We start from the raw sequence: 24,098 nt of genomic DNA on the forward strand, positions 1-24,098 counted from the left end.
ATGCTGGGAATTGTAGTTTTGCAACATGTGTGACCCTACCCTTAGGATGCATTCACTCGTACAATATCCTGCGCATATTTGATATGTAGGATTTGAAGCTGCAGATTTGAAGCTGTGTTCAGCCATTTAGCTTACACTGAAATCTGCAACTTCAAATCCTGCGCATTAAATATGCACAGGATACTGTACCGTACACCCTTAGGGTAGGGTCAATATTAGCCTATATGCGGCATATTTTACGCTGCAATAAATCCGTTGCGCAGAGGAAAGTACGCCGGATATTTTCCTAAAAGCAGACACACAGGGCTACCCGGTGGCAGCCCTGTGTAAGCAGTGAGGTTTAGACGGGGGCCCATGCATCATAGTCACGTGGGTGTGCTAGGCCTGTCTCCAAACCTCACTGCACACACAGGGCTCCCGCAGATAGCCCTGTGTGCCTGCTCATAGAGGAATATGGATTTTGCGCAGTGTGAAATACACTGTGGACACACAATGTGTGACCCTATCCCTAAGGAGGTTTTTTTTTTTAAATCACCCATTAATAACCTCTCCTAATGATATATCTGAAAAAGTCTTAAAGGGGTACTCCAGTGGAAAACATTTTTTTTTTTATCAACTGGTGCCAGACAGTTAAACAGATTTGTAAATGACTTCTATTTAAAAATCTTAATCCTTCCAGTACTTATCAGCTACTTTATACTCCAGAGGAAGTTCTTTTCTTTTTGAACTTCATTTCTGTCTGACCACAGTGCTCTCTACTGACAACTCGGTCCGTGTCAGGAACTGTTCAGAGTAGAAAAAAAATCGCCATAGCAAACCTATACTGCTCTGGACAGTTCCGGAAACAAACAGAGGTGTCAGCAGAGAGCACTGTGGCCAGACAGAAAGGACATTCAAAAAGAAAAGAGCTTCCTCTGCAGCATACAGCAGCTGATAAGTACTGGAAGGATTAGGATTTTTAAACAGAAGTAATTTACTAATCTATAAAAATAGAAGTTGGCGCAGCTCACAATTAAATACTGGCTGAGGCAAAGTAGGCAAATACACCTATACCCAGGTGTGTAGTAACAATAATGAAAAAAGAAAAAGAAAGGCTGCCTACACCTCAAGGACAGTAATTTAGATGAATTAATAAATTTAGGCTGAGACCGTGCTTCAAATATTAATATATTTAGGCTGAGACCGTGCTTTGTAATATTAATATTTGAAGCACGGTCTCAGCCAAAATGTATTAATTCATTTAAATTACTGTCCTTGAGGTGTAGGCAGCCTTTCTTTTTCTAATTTACAAATCTGTTTAACTTCCTGGCACAAGTTGATTTAAAAAAAAAAAATTCCACTGTAGTACCCCTTTAAAGTGTTACAAAATGTAGGTTACTAATTTGGATTCCTTTGCTATAAGAAATAAAAGAAGTAATTATTCCAGAACATAGTTGTCAAACTTCCTCAACATTTGACAGCCTCTTAGTGACTTCATTCTTAGTCAAAACCATTACTTTTTGTGAAGAAGTCAGGAAATGACCAATGTGCACACAAATGGCCACCGCACAGATCCCCCTTGTATTACATCACAGAACTAGCAGTAAAATGACTTCCTTTCCAATACCAGGATGTTTCTAATGATGACCAGAGCTCCGCCGACCATGGAATGACACTTTCTCTGAGTCATCCCTTTCCTTCTTTCCTTTTATGAGAGCCTAATGTAATGGCATATTGGTATAGTTGTCACTTTGTATCTGGAGATATTGCTTTAGTCCTTGTGCATAAAGTAGTTTAATATCCTATTTCTATCTCTGCATTGTCTTTGTCCCCATTGTTGAAAAGAAATTTGAAAGTACACCAATTGGGCTTAGGATACAATAGAATCAATTTTACTAAAAAAAAAAAAAAAAACACATGATGAATGTGAAGAAATACAGAAATATCAAAGTGCCAACTTAAAAGGAAAGGGATAGGATAACAGGTGAATACCTACCCTGAGAACCCTACCTACCTAGGTGGGGGACTCCTAACTCTACGTGTGGATAGGGATGGGAAAAATATAACAATGATGCTTAATGGTAAGTGATTAGTAGACCTCTCTTAACATCTTTGTCCACATTGTAACAGATAATATGGCAACCACTAATTTCAAGCATTACAGTAAACATTGGATATGTCACCAACTTTACTAAAAGTCCCAAGAAGCACATGAGTTTTTATTGTTACAGACTGTTGCTAGACATAATTTGAAGACTTATATCTTGAAGGAAATCAGTTTGACAATCCTCTATAGATACTGTTATAGTTGGTATTATTGGTTGATACCAAATATCTCTCCAATAAAGGGGTTACCTCATTACAGACAGTGATAACTAATTGCTAGGATATGCGACCAATGTAGGATAAGCCTTGGTCCGCTGTCCTGGACTCAGTATGTTTGGTCCCCAATACAAAACCTGTCTCTCAAACTATTATGTGTCTGTAACAGTACTGATCTCCTCATATGAGGTAAAGGGACTCTTTGGGTACCCTCATGCTCCCGGTGAGACTGCAGTTACGCCCCTGGATTAACAAGAATGACCACTAGTACAAAGTTGCAGTAAAGCTAGTAAAGTTGTATGCATAAAAAGAAAAATAAGACCGCAGCAGTCACCAATCCCGGAACCTTCAATTAAAATTAGGTAAGGACAAACAAGGCAACAGCCGTTTTGTTTGACAATTAATTTCATCAAGGTCTCAAAGTGAAACTGTCATCAGTGTTACCCACACTTAGCTATTAGTACAGGCAGGTAGTGCGGGTGACACTGATTAAAATAATTCTTACCGATTCATGGTCAAGTTTGCCCGTTATCTTTAATCCAGCGGCAGGCTTGGTGCATGAGTGGAGTTTCAGGAGAATGCTGACGTCACCACTGCTGCTTTCCCAGGCCTGCTTGCATCGGGAACCAGCACAGAAGCAGCAGCTGTGACGTCAGCGTTCTTCTGCCATGCAACAAGCCTGCAGCCAGATTAAAGAAAATAACAGGCGAACAGATCTGGTGTAGGTTAGTTGTCAATTTCACCAGCACTACCTGCCTGTACCAACATGTTAGTATGGGTGACACTTTAATGAAGCAAATTGTCTAGCGAAACGACTGTTGAAGAATTCTCTTGTATAAACACACAATAGAAACCTATCTCAGATACAAGCTGTGTCAGCAGAGGTCCTGACCTTTAAAGGGGTACTCCGTCCCTAGACATCTTATCCTTTATCCAAAGGATAGGGGATAAGATGCCAGATCGCCACGGTCCCGCTGCTGGGGAGCCCCGAGATCCCCGCTGCGGCACCGCGCTATCATTACAGCACAGAGCGAGTTCGCTCTGTGTGTAATGACGGGTGATACAGGGGACGGAGCAGCGTGACGTCATGGCTCCGCCCCTCATGACATCACAGCCCGTCCCCTTAATGCAAGTCTATGGCAGGGGGCATGACGACCGCCACGCCCCCTCCCATAGACTTGTATTGAAAGAGGTGGGCCGTGACGTCACGAGGGGCGGAGCCGTGACGTAACGATGCTCCGGCCCCTGTATTGCTCGTCATTACATGCAGAGCAAACTCGCTCTGTGCTGTAATGTTAGCGCAGTGCCGCAGCGGGGATACCCGGTGTCCCCAGCAGCGGGACCACGGCAATCTGACATCTTATCCCCTATCCTTTGGATAGGGGATAAGATGTCTAGGGGCGGAGTACCCCTTTAGAGCAAACAATCAGGCGATCTGCATTATCTTTGTGATCTCGTACAATTTACTTAAAGTGCTACTTTTTGTAATACTGAGGTACAAGTCTATAAGTATCATTATTCCTTGATTAATTATTTTTGCGTCTTGAATACTATTGGCTGTCATGCTGCCAACAACCTGAATTAAACTGCATTATTATCTTGCTAAATCATCAATAAACTAGAGAAGGGATGGAACACCTGATGCGCATCCTATGGCTAAGTTTCCACTTGTTTTTTTTTCTGGCAGTTTTTGAGCCAAAGTCAGAAGTGGATCCATAAGGGAGGAAAAGTGTAAGTCCTTCCTTTATATGTCCTATTCCTTTTGAATACACTTCTGGCTTTGGCTCAAAAACTGCACTGGCAGTATTCCAAAAACTGTCAGAAAAAAATCAAGTGAAGACCTATGAGGACTTCTCTCCGGCATGCTGTATTGACCAAATCTGCTAGAAATACTGGAGCCAAAATGCTATCCCAGATTACTTGTACATCCGTACCTGCCTTTCAATAAAACGTTTCCCTTATTCTGGAGCTATGGCCATGTGTACACCATGTCATGAAGTATTCTAAGCCGAACTGTGCAGTACCTGATGAATATGTGCGGATATCTGAATTGAGGTATTTTGTGTCAATGGGAGAAGCATCTGCCATGGAGCCTATTGAAGTAGCTGTGTCAGGTATTACTCTCCCCTTCATCTGGAGATAGTAATATCCCACCTTTTTTCCATTTGGTTTCTCTCAGTTTTTTTCTGGTCACTCCGATCTAGGAATTAGTAGACAACACCTATCACTCAATAACAGGCTATTCTATAGTGTTACAGAAGTCTACATTTACCAAGGAGCCCTTTTATCTGTAGTATGGAAAATTGTTTGGTTACTGAATGGAGTATTTTCCTTCCCTGTAAAACACAGTAACAAATCGTACAAGTGTGTGTATGCCCAACGTCTCTGACTTTTACTTTTTTTAAGCAAGGCTTAAGAAAAAAGTACATGTTTATATCAAAAAGATGTTATAATTACTAAGTCTATTAACCCCTTAAGGACCAAGCCCATTTTAAACTTAAGGACCAGGCCAATTTTATTTTAGCATTTTCGGTTTTTCCTCCTAGCGTTCTAAAATCCATAACTCTTTTATATTTCCATCTACAGACCCATATAAGGGCTTGTTTTTTGCCTGACCAATTGTATTTTGTAATGAAATCGCTCATTTTACAAAAAAAATGTATGGCGAACCCCCCCAAAAAAATTTTTTTAGCCAGGAAATTTTAATGAAAACCATAATTTTGCACATTTTGGAGGGTTTCATTTTCACACTGTACACTTTACGGTAAAAATGACGTGTTCTTTATTCTGTGGGTTAATGCAATTAAAATGATACCCATGGCTAGATACTTTTATATTTTTATACCGCTTTAAAAAAATATAAAACTTTTTGTACAAAATCAGTAATATAAAATTGCCCTATTTTGACCACCTATAACTTTTTCATTTTTCCGTATATAGGGCAGTATGAGGGCTCTTTTTTTGCGCTGTCATCTTTACTTTTTATTGATACCCATTTGCATATATAAAACTTTTACATCATTTTTTATTAACTTTGTTTGGAATAAAATGTGACAAAAAAGCAGCATTTTTATTAGTTTTTTTTTTTACGTTTTACGCCGTTCACGGGATCATTACCATTATATTTTGATAGTTCGGACACTTACACACGCGGCAATACCAAATATGTTTATGAAAAAAAAATGCTTTTTGGAGGTAAATTGGGAAAAACTGACAATTTTCATTATTTATTGGGGGAGGGGATTTTCCACTTTTTTTTACTTTTTATTTTTACATTTTTCAACTTTTTTTCTACAATTTTATGTCCCCATAGGGGACTATCTATAGCAATCATTTGATTGCTAATACTGTTCAGTGCTATGCATAGGAAATAGCACTGATCAGTATTATCGGCTGTCTTCTGCTCTGGTCTGCTCGATCTCAGACCAGAGCAGGGGACGCCGGGAGACGGACAGAGGCAGGTGAGGGGACCTCGTCCGCCATTACAAATGATCGGATCCCCGCGGCAGCGCTGCAGGCGATCCGATCATCTATTTTAACATGCGCATTGCCGCAGATGCCGTGATCTGTACTGATCACGGCATCTGAGGGGTTAATAGCAGACATCCACATGATCGCGGATGTCGGCCATTACCAGCGGGTCCCCAACTACTGCTAGCAGCCGGAACCTGCTGTGTATGACGCGAGCACCGCTACGATGCTCGAGGTCATACACAGGATGTAAATGTACGTTTTGGTGCGCTGAGTACCGCTACATGAGGATGTACATTTACGTCCGTGGTCGTAAAGGGGTTAAAGGAAAACTGTCACCAAATCTCCCAGAGGTACTGGCTGGTAGTGCGAGGGACGCTGATCAATATGATGCCTACCATGCCTGGATCTGCCCCGCCGTTCGCCCGTTATCTTCATTATTCCAGATATGTGAATCCTCTTCTAACTGGCATGGGTGGGGTTACGGCCTTCATCTGGCACTGTGACATCACCGCCGCTCGGCCCAGAGCACCGCCTGACTTATGCATATTCATGCCCACCCTCTCCTCCCCGCTCTGTATGTGACTCCACTGCGCTGAGGCTGCTTCCGGATGTACACAGGAAGCCGGTACATGTGCAGTGGAGTCACATACCGAGCGGGGAGGAGAGGGAGATACGGAGGGAGTGCATGAATATGCATCTGGATCTGACATAGATCTGACAGTGTCCATTTAAAGTCATTGGCCTTTGCAGTAGTATAAGTAAAGTACCTTCATAAGGAACTCCACATGACTACGAACATTATGCTGATCATTGCTATGAGTTTTATTTCCATCCTAAAAAAATATCACCTTTCAGACTATAGACATAACAGTACAGATAACTGTGACATAAAATATCACAAAGAAAACAGTAATGATTCAATCCTCCTTAGAGATTTAGCAGTTTATAATAAGATTAGTATTCACATACAGCATTTATGTTTCTATAAGAAAAAGAACACCACCTTCATGACTAAGCAGAGGAGGTATAATTTACAGCTTAGCTTCAATAACTAATATAATCCGCAGCATAACACCCCCATAATTCTTTTCAAACTTGGCAGGACAAAGCTGTGGAACACACAACCTAACAATAGCACCAGACCAAAATTTACATTATACAGCCAGGTATAAGAGCCAAAAACTTTTTAGGCTTTTTAGGCATATTTAGCAACTTACTCAATGTAGAGGCAATAACCAAGATGAATAGTAAATCCTAATGTGAACTGGGTTTATGTTGAACTTGATCTCACAACTCCACCTGCTTTTACACTAGTACAAGCCTAATTTGCATCCCTATCAAGCCATGAGTTTGGGTCATTAGACCTACAGTCAGGCCAGGACATGCAGCCATAATACAGGTGCCCACATTACGCCTGTGTGAAACAGGCCTTAGGCCAAAGTTCCACTTTTTTTTGCACCTGAAAAACCTAAATTTGCATTTTTGGCCCTGTCACTATCACACCCTATTGGTCCAGGCAAGACATTAGAGAGAGTGTGATGGTGCAAGGGTTAAGGCTGCCAGACCTCTGGGTATCCACAACTAGTCCCAGCAAGTCACCAAATTAACCCTTAGATAAACGTGTTTCCACCAGAGCTGCCTTCAGAAAGGTGAGCTCATATATTTAGAGATCAAAGACCAGAGCTGATTAATTAAACATTTAATCTGATAAAAGGTATCACAGTGCTATGCATAAAAATAAACAAATGACATACAGTTACAAAAATATGAAGGAGTTTAGCAAGCCAAGTTCAGAAAACAAAAGATGAAGTTCTTACAGCATGATGATATAGCAGTCCATGAGAGTGAGTTCCAGCTGTTCTTAGGATGGTCTTGTCAGCTTGTGGCCCAGCATTGAACACCAGTTGAGTCCAGCATTTTAAGTCTTATCTGCTTCTTTGGAGGGAAACTCCATTCCCCCCCCCCCCTCCCCTCTGATCCCACCAGGTGGGGCATCTCTCTTCCTGACCCCTTATCTCTTTGATTATATGATGAGACCAGAGTGCATGACTTCAAAGGAGATACAAACAAACAGCCAGACCCCCCAATAAAATGCAATACACAAAAACAAAGGATACACCGTCTGAATGACCACTCACCCATGTCTTATAAAACACATGTATGTTTCCATAATCAGGCCTTGGGCCTGACAGGCTCCTTTGGCAGTTTTTCTAAATTGCATTTTTGGCCCCTTTGGCAGTTTCCCTGCAGGCGTATTTTTTTAATCATTTTATTGGGGTACGGAAAAAAAATGATGCAGTAGGGATGGAAAAATTGGAGGCAACAGAATTCATATTTTTTTGAACCAAATTTTATTAATTTTCAATCAGGGACCAATCACCATTCTGAGCAGCAAATACTCACATCACTGGCTGGCCGGAGGTCAGAGCAGAGGTTGCAGAGCGCTGCAAAGATTTAATTTAAAGGGGTATTCCAAGCAAAAACTTTTTTTATATATATTAACTGGCTCCGGAAAGTTAAACAGATTTGTAAATTACTTCTATTAAAAAATCTTAATCCTTCCAATAGTTATTAGCTTCTGAAGTTTTCTGTCTAACTGCTCAATGATGATGTCACGTCCCGGGAGCTGTGCATGATGGGAGTATATCCCCATAGGAGCTGCACAGCTCCCGGGACGTGAGTCATCAGAAAGCAGTTAGACAGAAAATAGCAACTCAACTTCAGAAGCTTATAACTATTGGAAGGATTAAGATTTTTTAATAGAAGTAATTTACAAATCTGTTTAACTTTCCGGAGCCAGTTGATATATAAAAAAAGTTTTGGCCTGGAATACCCCTTTAATAAAATAAGCTAACTCCGTCCCTTTTTTAGATCACTAAAGTGAGGGGAAAAAAACGCTAATGCTAAAGCGTTTTTTTTCACTCCTATAGACTTCTATGGGGAAAAAACGCCAAGAGTTTCCCGAAAAAACACCAAAGTCTCAATATGAGGTAGTTTTTCAAAAACTGAAAGGGAGCCCAAAATTGCAAAAAAAAAAAAACGCTGACAGGGTTAAAAAAAACGGTACAATAAAAAATTCCAAATGGATTTTGCAATTCTCCATAGACTTGCAGCTAACATCTGTCCGCAGTGTGGCTGAATTGGCATGTCTGTTCACATACGGGCAAAACTTACATCTTTTTGTTTTATGTACAAATCACTCAGACTTCTCCATCAAAAACCCCACTCTCGATTACATCAATAAGAGACATGGATTAATGTCATTTTTTACACGTAGCTATGCTCTGAAGATCTTGCCTCAGGGTTGGCCCACTTTTTGCTGACTGTGGCTCAGAGAAAGCTGTGGCACAAGTTTTGCCATATTTGGTCAAGACACTAGGCTTAAAATATGCAAATATGTTCACTGACATCCTAGAAAAATTGTCTATTATGTATGTGTACAATATCTTAGGAGATTAACTTGTGGTTGCCACTAGAAAAAAGAAATATATTGGAATCATTTACGGTATATTTTAGACTATTCCTATAGAAAGAAGCAAAGCTTTAGTACTAGTTTCCTTTTTTTGCACTCAATCACTAATAATGAACTAGGATCTTGGCTCCTGTCTAGACCTGCCAGGTACCTTGGTGGGCTTTAATCTGTCTTCCTTTCCCATCTCTGTTCATTTAAATGATGTGTGCATTTTTTTAAAATTATTATTATTGACTGTTTTTAGTTTACTACAATAGTTTGTTGTCTCGTTTTCTTCAGAAAATTATTTTGTCCTTTTATAAGCTACTAGTTTTTTACCCTATTAAAAAATGTATATTGGCTAATCACTATATAGCAGACAGAAAACATACAAAAACCGTACTGATCATTTCTATTTACCGTGAGAGTCAATGCCAGATGTAGGCATAAAGTTGGTCACCTCTAGGGCATTCAATTGCATCTTTAAAGCATGCATGTCAAACATAATACTCGAACTTAGAATGAACCTGGTCTAAAATCACAGCAGAAAATGTGTACCCATGGAAAAGAGATAACCTTTGTCTGCATGGTCAAATTTAGATCTTATCAACCAACGAACCCCTGGGCTAAATTCTAAGAATTTCTGTAGGCTTCAGTGTAACCTGATGTTGGTAAGGGCCTTATTACATGGGGCAGTTATTAGACAAACAGGCCAATATCACCCTGTAATAGGGCCAGCGATCAGCCAATGAACGAGTGCTTGCTGATCACTTTGTGTTGTCTTGCTAAAAAATCGTTGTTTGTGGGCCCGCAATCCAGCAATGGTTTGCGCAGCCCTCCCTGTGCGGTGGTTGAATCTTGTAATAAACTTTTTATTTATTTATAATTTATGTAATCAGCACTCATTTACTGCAAGCACTGGACGCTGTAATCAGATGCTAAGACAGCATGTAGTGGGCGCGGTTCAGCCCATTGTACTTTCGGAATTACACTTATTTGAGGATAAGCTTGTGCCAGTAGGCAACCACCCACTGACAGCCTGTATGCTGACATATCAATGCACTGGTACATGAGGTACAGGGCCATAATGTGAAATATTTAACAGTACAACCAGAAAGAGGGAATTTGGTCTGGTTAGGCTGTATCTCATATGGGTGTGCACCTTGTTTTGTTATGCATAAGTAAACTTGTGGTATACTTTACATCAACTACAAAAAATACACATTTTCCTCCTCTTCCTATTATTTCTCAATATCTGAGAAATACAGTTATGCACAGAACAAATTGTTTTTCCCTGCATCTATCAGAATTTTTTTGTAGGACAATATATATATATATATATATAAACGTGTAGTGGATACAGCACCAAAAAGCCAGAGACTCAAATCTTGATGGAGTGTGACTTTATTCGCTCCCGAAAATGCTCCCCAGCATTTTGGGGAGCGAATAAAGTCACACTCCATCAAGATTTGAGTCTCCGGCTTTTTGGTGCTGTATCCACTACACGTTTGTATGCTTCTCCGGGCTGGCATTCCTGGATGATTACTTGTACAGCTGTGAAGTCCAGTGCTGTCTCTTCAACACATTTCCTCTATATATATATATATATATATATATATATATATATATATATATATATATATATAATTTTTTTATTTTGGGGGGGGGGGATACATTTTGTGGTAAAACTTTTTGTATAAAAAAACGTTATTTGAGGCGGTGCATAAACCAAATTCCGCTATGTCAAATGTGTGAAAGATATGATTATCCAATGAAGTGCTACAGTCCATTCTCCATCAACCACACATACTTCACCTCCAGTTATCCAAGTGTAGCATACAATGTCCACTTAAATGTCCATACTTGATGTATCCAGTAAGAAAAAAAACATTGAAAGGAGTCCTGGAATATGAATAACTTTCTATAAAGTTTATATTAACCATTAGGTCCATTGCTCCCCCCCCCCCATTCCAAAAAGGAATAATGAAACTCAGATGTGATTTATGATAAGCCAAGCAAGTGTCTAAAACAGAAAATGCAGCATGGCCAATATAACACAGCCAAGATATGTTATACTGTGCTATAGCTGAAGCATGGCCAGTGAAATGTCCTTATATAGTAGCTTTACATGGAATGATTTAGCTAGACCCTTTACTCGTGGGCTTTGTAACATTAACAAATACCAGGTGTTGCCCTTATATACGTAACACTCAGGGATTAAGGCCTGGGTTTCTGGAGTTCCATACATCGATGATACCAATAAATGGAACACATTTTTTTCCTGCAACATTGTTCATTATATGTATATGAACTAGTATATACTTAAAATCTCCATCATATGTCTATTACTGGATCTAAACCATGACAAGCAGAAGCTATGCAGAATTGTGAGTTCTTCCCTGTTTTCCAGTCAGCATGTATAAGGTGTTTTATGGATTATAGGACTCTCTTAATAGCAACTTTCCTTCTATGGATAGAATTGTATGGCGACAGTAGGGGTCTATTATTTAGTCTCTGTATTTTGTAAAGAAGCAAACGTAGTAATACAGGTGTAGTTGAATCAACATACTAAGCAATTCCAGCAATGAATACCTTCACCTTTTTTATTCATTATATATTTAATGGATCAACCATAGAATGGGAAATCAATATATGATTGGGTTGGGGCTAGACTTCTTAGGACACCCCCTGCTTAGAAGAGGGAAGGGGCTGTGCTTGTTCCTGGCACACTATAGTCTCTTGCTGTGTATGAAGGCAAATCACTGCGCAGGTCATCAATATTTCATCAGCAGGTGTCATACCATAGAATCCCTTTCATTGCTTACGCTAGCACGGTTACTCATCCTTGGGCCTCATCTGCATGTGTATACAGTAGGTAAGGAAGAGAGGAATAGGCCACTGCCAGTCATCTCTGGCTGCAGCTTATCTCCCTTAACAACACAGGATGGCATACATAGAAGAAAGGGGGACCCTCCTGTTATGGTGTCTGAATTCTCCAACCAGGACAAAAAAAGGCCTGGTATTTGTTTCCTTTTGCTTTCCATAACCCATCAGCCAATACCCACCTCCATTAATATGCTGATAATGCAGATAACTGAGAGGAGTTCTACACAGTTTCTTACCAATAGAAAAAGTAATGGGACCAACTAAGACAGAGACCCTTTTTTCCAGGGGCCCCATAGCTGCCACATAGTCTGCCTCTATGGTATGTAGACCCTTCTGCAAAATACTTTTTTCCCCTGGCACCTGCCATCAGTCAGGACACCTCCATACACTACTGATGGTTAGCTGGTCCCACCTAGATTGACTAATTTGTATGGCTACTTTAAAGGAAATGTATCATCAGAAAATGACCTATTGTCTGTATGTTAAACACATTTTAAAGAATATTTTTTTTTCCATTTTATTATCAATATTTAAAAAAAATTAGCCACAATGCCTAATATTAAGCTGAGACTTTGTATGTTATGGGACCTGCTGTAAAGCATATCTCCTCATAATAGTATGTGGCTTTAACCAGTTAAAAATAAATCTAGGTGACATTTTCCCTCTAAGGATAGTCTATCAATGTTGGACTGTCATTTAAATATATGTAAGGGAATAGGGGCAAGTCTGCTATCAGCCAAAGCCAACAAAGATGGGGGAGATTTATCAAAACCTGTACAGAAGAAATGTTGCTGAGTTGCCCATAGCAACCAATCAGATCGCTTCTTTCATTTTTCAGAAGCCTTTTCAAAAATGAAAGAAGCAATCTGATTGGTTGCTATAGGCAACTCAACAACTCAACAACAAGGTTTTGATAAATCTCCTCCATAGTGCTGTTTGGTGAACAGGAAAGATCAGAGAATACCCTGACACATATTATGATACATAATAAATAGGTCAGAAGCATATTTTATTTATACATGACTGACTATACTACTTCAGTGCATGGACTCTGCATAAACAATGCATGAAGCTGACTTGACAATGAATTGCCAACACCCCAGTTACAACATATGGAAGCACACGGTGAGATCTGGTCTTGTATGATACATGGAAAAACAGGAAGGATGTAAATGCGAGTCCATTGTCACCGGCCTGCTCAGATACGTCAGCCTGACTTCCCATACACAGCATTCCTCCAGGATGTTGTTTAAACTAAACAACATCCGTCAGGAAATCCTGTGTTATGTTCACAAAGCTGAGTGTTTACCGAAAAACAATGTTATCCCATTCCATAAACTGCATGCACAGCAGAAAGATGTGGAGTAAATGTTGGGTGACAGGTGTTCTATGGTCATGAGTTGGTATTATCTTAATAGTAGGGGAATATTGTATAAACCACGTAAATAATACTACTATTATCAACACATTGTTTTATAAGGATTTACTAAACTACCTGTATGTGCCAAAATCCTACTTGCCTTAAAAAAACTGCCTGCCAAACTAAAGCCATAAAGGGAAGACTGATTGTCTTCCCACGGAAGACTTTCTACCAATAGAAACAAAGTTAAAACAATAGGTTCTAGAATTTCACAGAAAACATAAAACTGTTTGGACTTTGGCCAATTGATTTTACTCATCAGTGTCGGTTACAAATGTATCATCACCAGTCAACCATCTCCAAGACTTCTCTCGAGCTTCTCCATACACTGGAACTCACTACCCCGACAAACTAGCTCTCACCTACCATCAAGACCTTCAAGAGTAACCTGAAGACCCATCTATTCAGGCAAGTCTACAACCTTCAATAACCCTGTTGCCACTGCACTATGAACCGCTACTTTCCATTTGCTCACAGATGACCAACTGCCCCCTCTCACCTACTGTTTCTTTCCCCTTTCCTTATGGACTGTAAACCCTTGCAGCCTGGGCCCTCTCTCTGTCTATATTAGTCTGCAATTTACTTTGTGTCACATCCATTGTTCCTGTGTTTGTGTACTTTAAAGGGGTACTCTGTGCCTAGACATCTTATCCCCTATCCAAAGCATAGGGGATAAGATGTCTGATCGCGGGGTCCCACCGCTGAGGACCCCGGCGATCTCCGCTGCAGCAGCCCAGACATCCGGTGCTTGGAGCGAATTTCGCTCCATGGCAGATGACTGGCAATGCGGGGCAGAGGCTCGTGACGTCACTGTCATGCCCCCCTCGTAACGTCACGACCATGCCCCCTCAATGCAAGTCTATGGGAGGGGGCGTCACGCCCCCTCCCATAAACTTGCATTGAGGGGGCGTGACTGTGACATCACGAGCGGGGCGCGGCCGTGACGTCATGAGCCTCAAGCACTGCACCCGACACTCTAAACGAATGCTGGGTGCAGCAGAGAGATTGCGGGGGTCCCCAGCGGCGGGATAGGGGATAAGATGTCTACGGGCAGAGTACCCCTTTAACCCTTATTAAATGTAAAGTGCCCTGGAACCAAGGAAGCTATATATATATATATATATATATATATATATCTAAATAATAATAGCAAATCATTTATAATATCAACCAGTTTATTTATTTTCTAAATGCATTATGTTTTTTTTTTTTCTTTTAAATATAGAAGAAAACCAGAAAAGTCCCATGGTAACAGGAAACATACAAAGTCCATGAAGATATTGTCCATGCTTGGATTCAAACCGAAGACCCCAAAGCTGCAATGCAATAATGCCTACCACAGAGCCACCATACTGCCCGTACCATACTGGCAAATAAGCTAGGAAATGGTCTATCAACAATGGTGACTTAACACCACATCTTATAGCGGAGAGGATGTCAGCTGTGTAATCCTTGGCATGTGAGTTGTAATGCATCAATTTCTATATGTGATTCTCTTTTTCTTATCACAAGACATGCAAAGAGATTGTAGTAGTTCTGGTTTTCCCTGATCCCTATGGACTATGACAAAACAGTGCTGAACTGTAGAAATATTACAATCTACAACTGTGTTGTGATGGTTCTAGTGGAGCTCTGGTAAAATCTGAAAATTCTTGGTTGCTACAACCCTTTCTTTGTTTTGGGACAACCTGAAATCTTCTGCTCTCTTCCAGCAGTTCTAAGAGTACATGCCTAGTTGTATAATGAACAATTTAACATATTAAGAACATTTCTTCCATTATAAAAAGATTATGGCTTCTGTCTTGGCCCAACAACAAACTCAGGCTTTCATAGCACAAACTATACAAGAGTAAAGACTGCTGCGAATGGCAACCTGCATATCTGGTTATAGAATCATGACAAGGTGAGAATTAAAGTATGTTCACATGGCGGAATTTGTGCAAAATTTCCGCACGGAATATTCTGCATGGGCATTCTGCTGCAGCAAAAGTTGATGCCGTAGAAATTCCAATTACGGTGTCCGCAGAAAGAACAGACATGTCTATTCTTTTTGCGGATACTGCAAGGAAATGAATTCTATCTATCTACGAGGCGGCACATTTCCAAGCGGTGCTAGCGTCCACTGGATAAGTCAAATGTGCGGAATGTTTGCCTGTGTGAACCTGGCCTTAGAATTTCATGAATTTAATGATTATTAGCTGATGTCTGTCTGTAAACAGAACGGATTTATGTGATGTATGTTAAATAAATATTTAATATAGTTGTGTAACACCACATCATTTAAGTCAATTGGTTTAATGGAATACATTACAATGTTCAATGCACCAACAAGTAGTGATGCAAGAGAAAAATACACATTCAGGTGTCTGGAGCGTAGACATTTCCTAAGTCTCATTTCATGAACTGTAAACATTCAGACAATGAGCATTACCATGCAAATGTACAGTTATTAAAATACACAACATATTTTCGACTTGTTCAGCAGCAACCAAGCGACGCACACCTACCCCTCCCTCTCACCACAAGAAATAATTACACGTGCAATCACATTAACATGTTTATAGTAATAGTAGCCATGAAGTCATCAATGTCATGATAAAAGACATAAAAGACATGCGGCCTGAGATTCATATCTGCCGACTGTGACTACAAAACAATAGACAGGTAAGAGAAGTCTGTACTGTGTCTCTGCTTATTCCAAGATGCACTGGTTGTAAGGATGTGTGTATGGCTGGTGCTCCTGTACTGAAGGTTACTAAAGTCATAATCGAGTCTAAAAAAATTATGGAATTTTCTTTATATGCTATCTGAAAGGAAGGAAAATGGTAACAATGGGCCAAAGAGCCATAGTTGTACACCAAATCTTTGCTTTGAGTATTTGCAGCTCACATAATATTACATTACATTATTACATTACATATAATATTACCTGGTATTACCATAGTACCTAGAGGCAGTGGCTCATAATGGCACACAGAGGGGGGGATAAATGCACCAGACTTTTAAAGGTGGTGCATACTGTCTACAAATCTGGTGCACCTTTAGGCAGGATTCATACTGAGGACTCTCTGGATTGAATCTCTATCTGAGTGCGACTGGCGCTGACTGAATCACAGATGGCAACGTATTCCACGTGGATTCCGCTGAAAGAATAATCAAGATAATTTTCTGGTGGCGGATATTCAGCGGCAGAAACTCCTCCCACTGAAATTCCGAAGTGTAGACTGTGCAGCGAAATCCCATTCACAGTAATAGGATTCTGCTGCATCAGAATTACACTTGGAAATGCCTCAGTATAAACCTAGCTTTAGATCGAGTGGCATTTCTGGTACATATTTGGTGCATTTAAACCACACCTTTGTCTATGCAATCCCCGCCCACTTTTTGCCAAGCTCCACCCACCTGTCAGAGTGCAAAATCCTATTCTTTGTGTCTAATTATTACTTAAAATCTAATATACAACCATTTTTTTTTCAAAATTCTCCTGCACACACATTTATTTGTCCCTGCAGAATTTTTCGTATACAGCAGCTCTGAATATACAGTGAATTATATTACAGCATCTGGTGAACTGTGCCATAGAGGCATATCAAACTCAGAGAATACTATGGGTGCTGTAAAATGGAATTTTTTTAGAACCCCGATACGATCATGTATAAAGGATTCCAGTCCACCATGGACACCACATGATGGTAGCCAAAGGTTTGGAATTTCACTTCTTTTATATAAAAGTCGATGGCACCATGGTGATTCAGGTTGGCACCTTGGTACCTGTTTTACATATTGATATTTTTTAACACAAAAAATTCACTAATAATAATATTTATTTATATAGCGCCAAAAGGTGCCACAGCACAATTTTGAGGGTACAAATAAAGACAAATATCAGACAGTACAATATTACACACTAAATCCACCACATGGCTTACTAAGGGTCACTGAGGTGACCTATAAGATGCTGAGCTGTGCATAGAGGTCCAGAAATAGGTTGACTTATTGACAGATCCTGTCCAAAGAATTTATGATACTTAGATCAAAGTGAGATTAGTTTACCCTAGAACGTATATATTTATTCTGTTTATTGATCACATACATTTAGCAATTTGCTACTTTTTTTTTGGTGCATTTCACAACCCATAAATCTTACGGTCTGGGAGGAACTCAAAACACCCTACATCATTTCTACATTAGCTCGAATGTCGCTGTTATGTGTTTATGTTCTGATTGTGGAAAGTATCAGATGTCAGGAAAACATTCGTCTTATGGAAGTGTAAATACAGGCTCCATGGCAGATACACAACATCCACACCTCATGGTCAATATTTATCCAGCAAATCTTAAATGATAATATATGACACATCTGGGATGGCGCTGTACCTGTCTATAGTCAGTGACGCCTCCTTATAAAATGAAGTGTGACCTAGACAAAATGTGGAGGGCATAGCAGTACTCTGAGCTGTGCAATGCACAACGCATTGCAGTAGACCATACATTGCCAGTCATTTAGTCAGCAGACTAGATCCTTAGCTTGCACTGCAGTAGAATGATGGCAGGGATCAGCATTATTTACCACTGAATTATTTGACTCTGCTGCATATTATTGGCCATTGTTTCCACTCGAATGCTCAAAATGCTGAAGCATGCTAAGAAAAACAGAAGTATCATCAGATGTGGACGGTTAGAGGCCGACAGGCATGTGCTCAATGCAGCATGTAGATAAGCTTAGCTCCAATCTGATCCCTCGCCTTCTATTTTTACCCTGCAGAAGCTCTTTGATTCTACAGTCACTACAACATCTGCAATATGAGAATGCCAGTGTCAGCTCTGTTCTATGTGCCAAACCATGCAAACAAAATAGCTAAAAAACACTGAGGTCATCTGGCAGAACCGAAATCTTCCACTAAAGGGGGCGACGCAGCATGCTATGCCGCTATGTCGGTATATCGCTCTATCGGTTACAGGTCGCCTGGTATGGTTAACCTGATGACCTGCCAGTGACGTAAGACGTTCAATAACCCCTTAAACGGTCTGTTCACACGTACAGCATTCTGCGCAGGATTTTCGGCTGCAGATTTCAATGTAAACTGAATGACTGGACACAGCATCAAATCCTGCGCATCAAATCTGCACAGAATACTGTACATGTGGATAGACCCTTAATAAGTCAATCCCAAAGCAGTAACGTTGTAATGATGCCAATGATTCTATATAACCCTGTATAACCTCCTCCACCGGACAGGATTTGGGCAACTCTATGTCTCCAGTAGTGGAATACATCTCAGATATTTCATCATTTTGGGTAACACTCCATGTTTAATACACAAATCAGAATCACCTTAAACTTGGAATACGCCCAAGACTACCATGTTAGAACGCTAATACAGCACATGTCCTCGATATTTTAGTAAGGATATTGAAGACACATGGAAGAAGCCTAGTTCACATTCGCTCTGGCTTATATTACATTGTAAACTACACACTATCCTACAGCGCTAAGGAACGTGCACAGACATTTTGGGGGGGGGGGGGGCAGGGGCTGAACTGAAATAAGGGCACATCTTATAAATAAATGCCCATATAATGATTCCAGACAGCTCAGCATTGCCAAGGACACTTGTAGGGGAAATATCAAAGGGCAGGGGCTCAAGCCCCTTTTCTAGTCAACCTGTGCACATCCCTGGCACTAAGGATAAGAGCCATGTAATGGTCTAGGTATGTCAGTGTTTCCCAAGCAGGGTGCCTCCAGCTGTTGTCAAACTACAACTCCCAGCATGCCCAGACAGCCGAAGGCTGTCTGGGCATGCTGGAAGTTGTAGTTTGGCAACAGCTGGAGGCACCCTGCTTGGGAAACACTGACATATGTCATCTAGATACATAAGCCATAGATGTACTGTTATTGATTCTCTGTTATTTCTGGAGATCCATAATAAACACATTAACAAGTGGATCCCAGCACAGAACTATCACATTAACATTAGATTTATGCTGAACAGATCAATAGAGATGGGAAGAGCAGATGTGGCTATATGAATTATACAAGCAGCCATGAGCATGCAGGGCTTCTTATCTGCAGAATGGGGGGGGGGGGGGGGGGCACACATACATTTGCATCATCTACTTACAGAGATCTGGGTGCTGTCTGGAGATGGCTTTACCCTCCTGAGGGTTCTTGCTTAGCCCCTTAGTCCCTCAGCAGAGCTGTAGTCTCCTTTCAGTGTATCTATGGTCATACAGTGTATCCAAATGTAGCAGCAGCTCCAGTCTCTGCTGGTCTGGAGGAAAGGGGCAGCTGCTTCTTGAAGACACCTCCCTTCTCTACATGAGCACTAGACACAGCACCAGCATCTCTCCACCTGTGACAGTCCTTCTGCAGTCACCTCCCAAGATGCCTTCCAGATGACTCCTGCTCCTGATTGCCTAAGGAGGCACTCTGCAGGATGATGTATGTGCCTGTGCTGCTCTTCTTTGTGTGAGGTTGCAGGCACTAGTTTAGCAGAGGTCTGTAGATGCAATGAAGTTGTTGGTGTCTGGGCAGGGTGATGATGTGAGGGGGCAGGTAATGGGCTGTATGTATGGGTGGGGTGGCTGGTCTAGGCTTTGCTTGGCAGACAGAAGGGAGGAGGAGTCGCTAGAAGACAGGGCAGATCTTGTACAAATGCTTCCAGGGCTTGGTGGATTGTCACAGATTGCTCCTTTAACCCTGGAATGTCAGCAGCAGATGTTATGACCATGCCGGTATTGCTCATAAATCATAATATCATAAAGAGTTATTTGCGCTGTGGAGATGAGGGTTAAATAGTTAAATATACTCCTTTAATGTCCCAATAAAACAGTCTGTGCCAGGGCATGACATTAAGGTGAAAGGTTCGCCCTCTGTGATAATTGGCATCTGTAATCATGGACAAGGCAAATACTTCTTGTGCTCCCTGTTGCCCTAGGTAATGTTCACACATGGTAGATTAGTGGCAGAACTAGATGTGAGTTCACCCAGAAGGGCTACCGCATCCTGACAAATACTGTGTACAAAACCAACACGTAAGAGTAGCACAGTGACAAAAAATAAATAAGTGAATGAATAAGTGCAGATACACTGCCCGGTCATCCGGCCGGATCTCTAAAAATTTCCCTGATCCTAGCCAGAAAGCCGGGATACCAAGGGTGAGTGCCTAAGGTGAAGAGTAAATGGTGCAGTGCTTCCACTCAATGGGGAATCCATCCAGTGAGTTTAGGCACCTCAGGGTCACCACTCCCCGAGGCACAAATGTACCTCAGCTCTACACCCCCCAACCTCATGACCTGACCTGGAAACAGACCACATCAGAACAGCCGTTGAGCTGGTTCTGTGGCACCAGCCCTGGAACGCCCTGGTACCCCTGCTCCTCCATGCAGCCATCCATTCTTACCAGTGGACTATCCGAGCGGTCTAGGGGAGGTGTGTGTGGCCATTTGGTTCCTCACCTCCTTGCAACCCCTGGGCATCTTGTCTTTGGTCGAGATGCCATCACTATACAGCTCCTTGGCTGATACCTTGGTTAATGCTTAGGTTGAAGCCAGGTGCATTTGTGGCCCCTTAGTAGCTTCTATGAAAAGGGGCATTGAAACTGGATCCTTGCAAGTGTCTTTTGGCCCAGAGGTGAAGGGTAGGTTTGTTGGGGGGCCTCTCTCCTGCTGGAGAAAGGCTTAGCGATAGACCGCATTCTTTTTGCACTTTTTTTAGTGTGACACGTTTGCACTTTTTCTTGCACTTTGGGTGATAGAGAGCACTTGCCTCGACTCTTAAAATAAGAACTATATGTGAGTTCAAATCTGTTTCCAAATATGTTATTGAGCTGGTTTCTGCCGAATGTGCCCGTTTTTGTTTTTGTCTTTTTTTTTTTTATAAATTTCACTTAGATCTATGAAATATTGTTAAACTGCTATCTCAGGATAGTTTTTTTTTAACCCATAACCCCTAAAGGACCAGGCCTATTTTGGCCTTAACCCCTTCAGGATGGAGCCCATTTTGGCCTTAAGGACCGGAGCGTTTTTTGCACATCTGACCACTGTCACTTTAAACATTAATAACTCTGGGATGCTTTTAGTTATCATTCTGATTCTGAGATTGTTTTTTCGTGACATATTCTACTTTAACATAGTGGTAAATTTTTGTCGATACTTGCATCATTTCTTGGTGAAAAATCCGTAAATTTGATGAAAAATTTGAAAATTTTGCATTTTTCTAACTTTGAAGCTCTCTGCTTGTAAGGAAAATGGATATTACGAATACATTTTTTTTTGGTTCACATATACAATATGTCTACTTTATGTCTGCATCATAAAATTGACGTGTTTTTACTTTTGGAAGACACCAGAGGGCTTCAAAGTTCAGCAGCAATTTTCCGATTTTTCACAAAATTTTTAAACTCAGTATTTTTCAGGGACCAGTTCAGGTTTGAAGTGGATTTGAAGGGTCTTCATATTAGAAATACCCCATAAATGACCCCATTATAAAAACTACACCCCCAAAAGTATTCAAAATGACATTCAGTCAGCGTTTTAACCCTTTAGGTATTTCACAGGAATAGAAGCAAAGTGAAGGAGAAAATTCACAATCTTCATTTTTTACACTCACATGTTCTTGCAGACCCAATTTTTGAATTTTTACAAGGGGTAAAAGGACAAAATTTTTACTTGTATTTGTAGCCCGATTTCTCTCGAGTAAGCACATACCTCATATGTCTATGTAAAGTGTTCGGCGGGCGCAGTAGAGGGCTCAGAAGGGAAGGAGCGACAAGGGGATTTTGGAGAGTACGTTTTTCTGAAATGGTTTTTGGGGGGCATGTTACCTTTAGGAAGCCCTTATGGTGCCAGAACAGCAAAAAAAAAACACATGGCATACCATTTTGGAAACTAGACCCCTCGGGGAATGTAACATGGGATAAAGTGAACCTTAATACCCCACAGGTGTTTCACGACTTTTGCAAATGTAAAAAAAAAAAAAATTTTTTACCTAAAATGCTTGTTTTCCCAAAAAATTTTTCTTTTTAAAAAGGGTAATAGCAGAAAATACCCCTAAAAATTTGAAGCCCAATTTCTCCCAATTCAGAAAACACCCCATATGTAGGTGAAAAGTGCTCTGCTGGCGCACTACAGGTCTTGGAAGAGAAGGAGTCACATTTGGCTTTTTGAACGCAAATTTTTCTCTGGGGGCATGCCGCATTTAGGAAGCCCCTATGGTGCCAGGACAGCAAAAAAAAACCCACATGGCATACCATTTTGGAAACTAGACCCCTCGGGGAATGTAACATGGGATAAAGTGAACCTTAATACCCCACAGGTGTTTCACGACTTTTGCAAATGTAAAAAAAAAAAAAAAATTTTACCTAAAATGCTTGTTTTCCCAAAATTTTTTTTATTTTTAAAAAGGGTAATAGCAGAAAATACCCCTAAAAATTTGAAGCACAATTTCTCCCAATTCAGAAAACACCCCATATGGGGGTGAAAAGTGCTCTGCTGGCGCACTACAGGTCTTGGAAGAGAAGGAGTCACATTTGGCTTTTTGAACGCAAATTTTTCTCTGGGGGCATGCCGCATTTAGGAAGCCCCTATGGTGCCAGGACAGCAAAAAAAAACCCACATGGCATACTATTTTGGAAACTAGACCCCTCGGGGAACGTAACAAGGGGTTAAGTGAACCTTTATACCCCACAGGTGTTTCACGACTTTTGCATATGTAAAAAAAGAAATTTTTTTTTTTACCTAAAATGCTTGTTTTCCCAAAAATTTTACATTTTTAAAAAGGGTAAAAGCAGAAAATACCCCCCAAAATTTGTAACACAATTTCTCCCGAGTACGGCGATACCCCATATGTGGCCCTAAACTGTTGCCTTGAAATACGACAGGGCTCCAAAGTGAGAGCGCCATGCGCATTTGAGGCCTAAATTAGGGATTGCATAGGGGTGGACATAGGGGTATTCTACGCCAGTGATTCCCAAACAGGGTGCCTCCAGCTGTTGCAAAACTCCCAGCATGCCTGGACAGTCAACGGCTGTCCGACAATACTGGGAGTTGTTTTGCAACAGCTGGAGGCTCCGTTCTGGAAACAGTGGCGTACCAGACGTTTGTCATTTTTATTGGGGAGGGGAGGGGGGCTGTGTAGGAGTATGTGTATATGTAGTGTTTTTTACTTTTTATTTTATTTTTTGTGTTAGTGTAGTGTAGTGTTTTTAGGGTACAGTCACACGGGCGGGGGTTCACAGTAGTTTCTCGCTGGCAATTTGAGCTGCAGCAGAAAGTTTGCGGCAGCTCAAACTTGCAGCCAGATACTTACTGTAATCCTCCGCCCATGTGAGTGTACCCTGTACGTTCACATTGGGGGGGACATTCAGCTGTTGCATAACTACAACTCCCAGCATGCCCGTTGGCTGTCGGTGACTGCTGAGAGTTGCAGTTTTGCAACAGCTGTAGGCACACTGGTTATGTATCACTGAGTTTGTGACCTAACTCAGTGTTTCACAACCAGTGTGCCTCCAGCTGTTGCAAAACTACAACTCCCAGCATGTACGGTGCATGGTGTACGGTGACTGC

General features: G+C 41.0%; 1 protein-coding gene across 1 annotated transcript in view; it reads right to left on the reverse strand.

Annotated features, from left to right (window-relative positions):
• Positions 1-20,100, reverse strand: part of CDC42EP3 (CDC42 effector protein 3) — a 38,834-nt gene extending 18,734 nt beyond the window's left edge. The window contains exon 1 of the mRNA XM_056567515.1: positions 19,655-20,100. The gene's annotated coding sequence lies outside the window, so the exon portion shown is untranslated. The remainder of the gene's footprint in view (positions 1-19,654) is intronic.
• Between the last annotated feature and the right edge of the window lie 3,998 nt (positions 20,101-24,098).

This window comes from Hyla sarda, chromosome 3 (genome assembly GCF_029499605.1).
Source record: "Hyla sarda isolate aHylSar1 chromosome 3, aHylSar1.hap1, whole genome shotgun sequence".
In the NCBI taxonomy this organism is placed as follows: Eukaryota; Metazoa; Chordata; class Amphibia; order Anura; family Hylidae; genus Hyla; species Hyla sarda.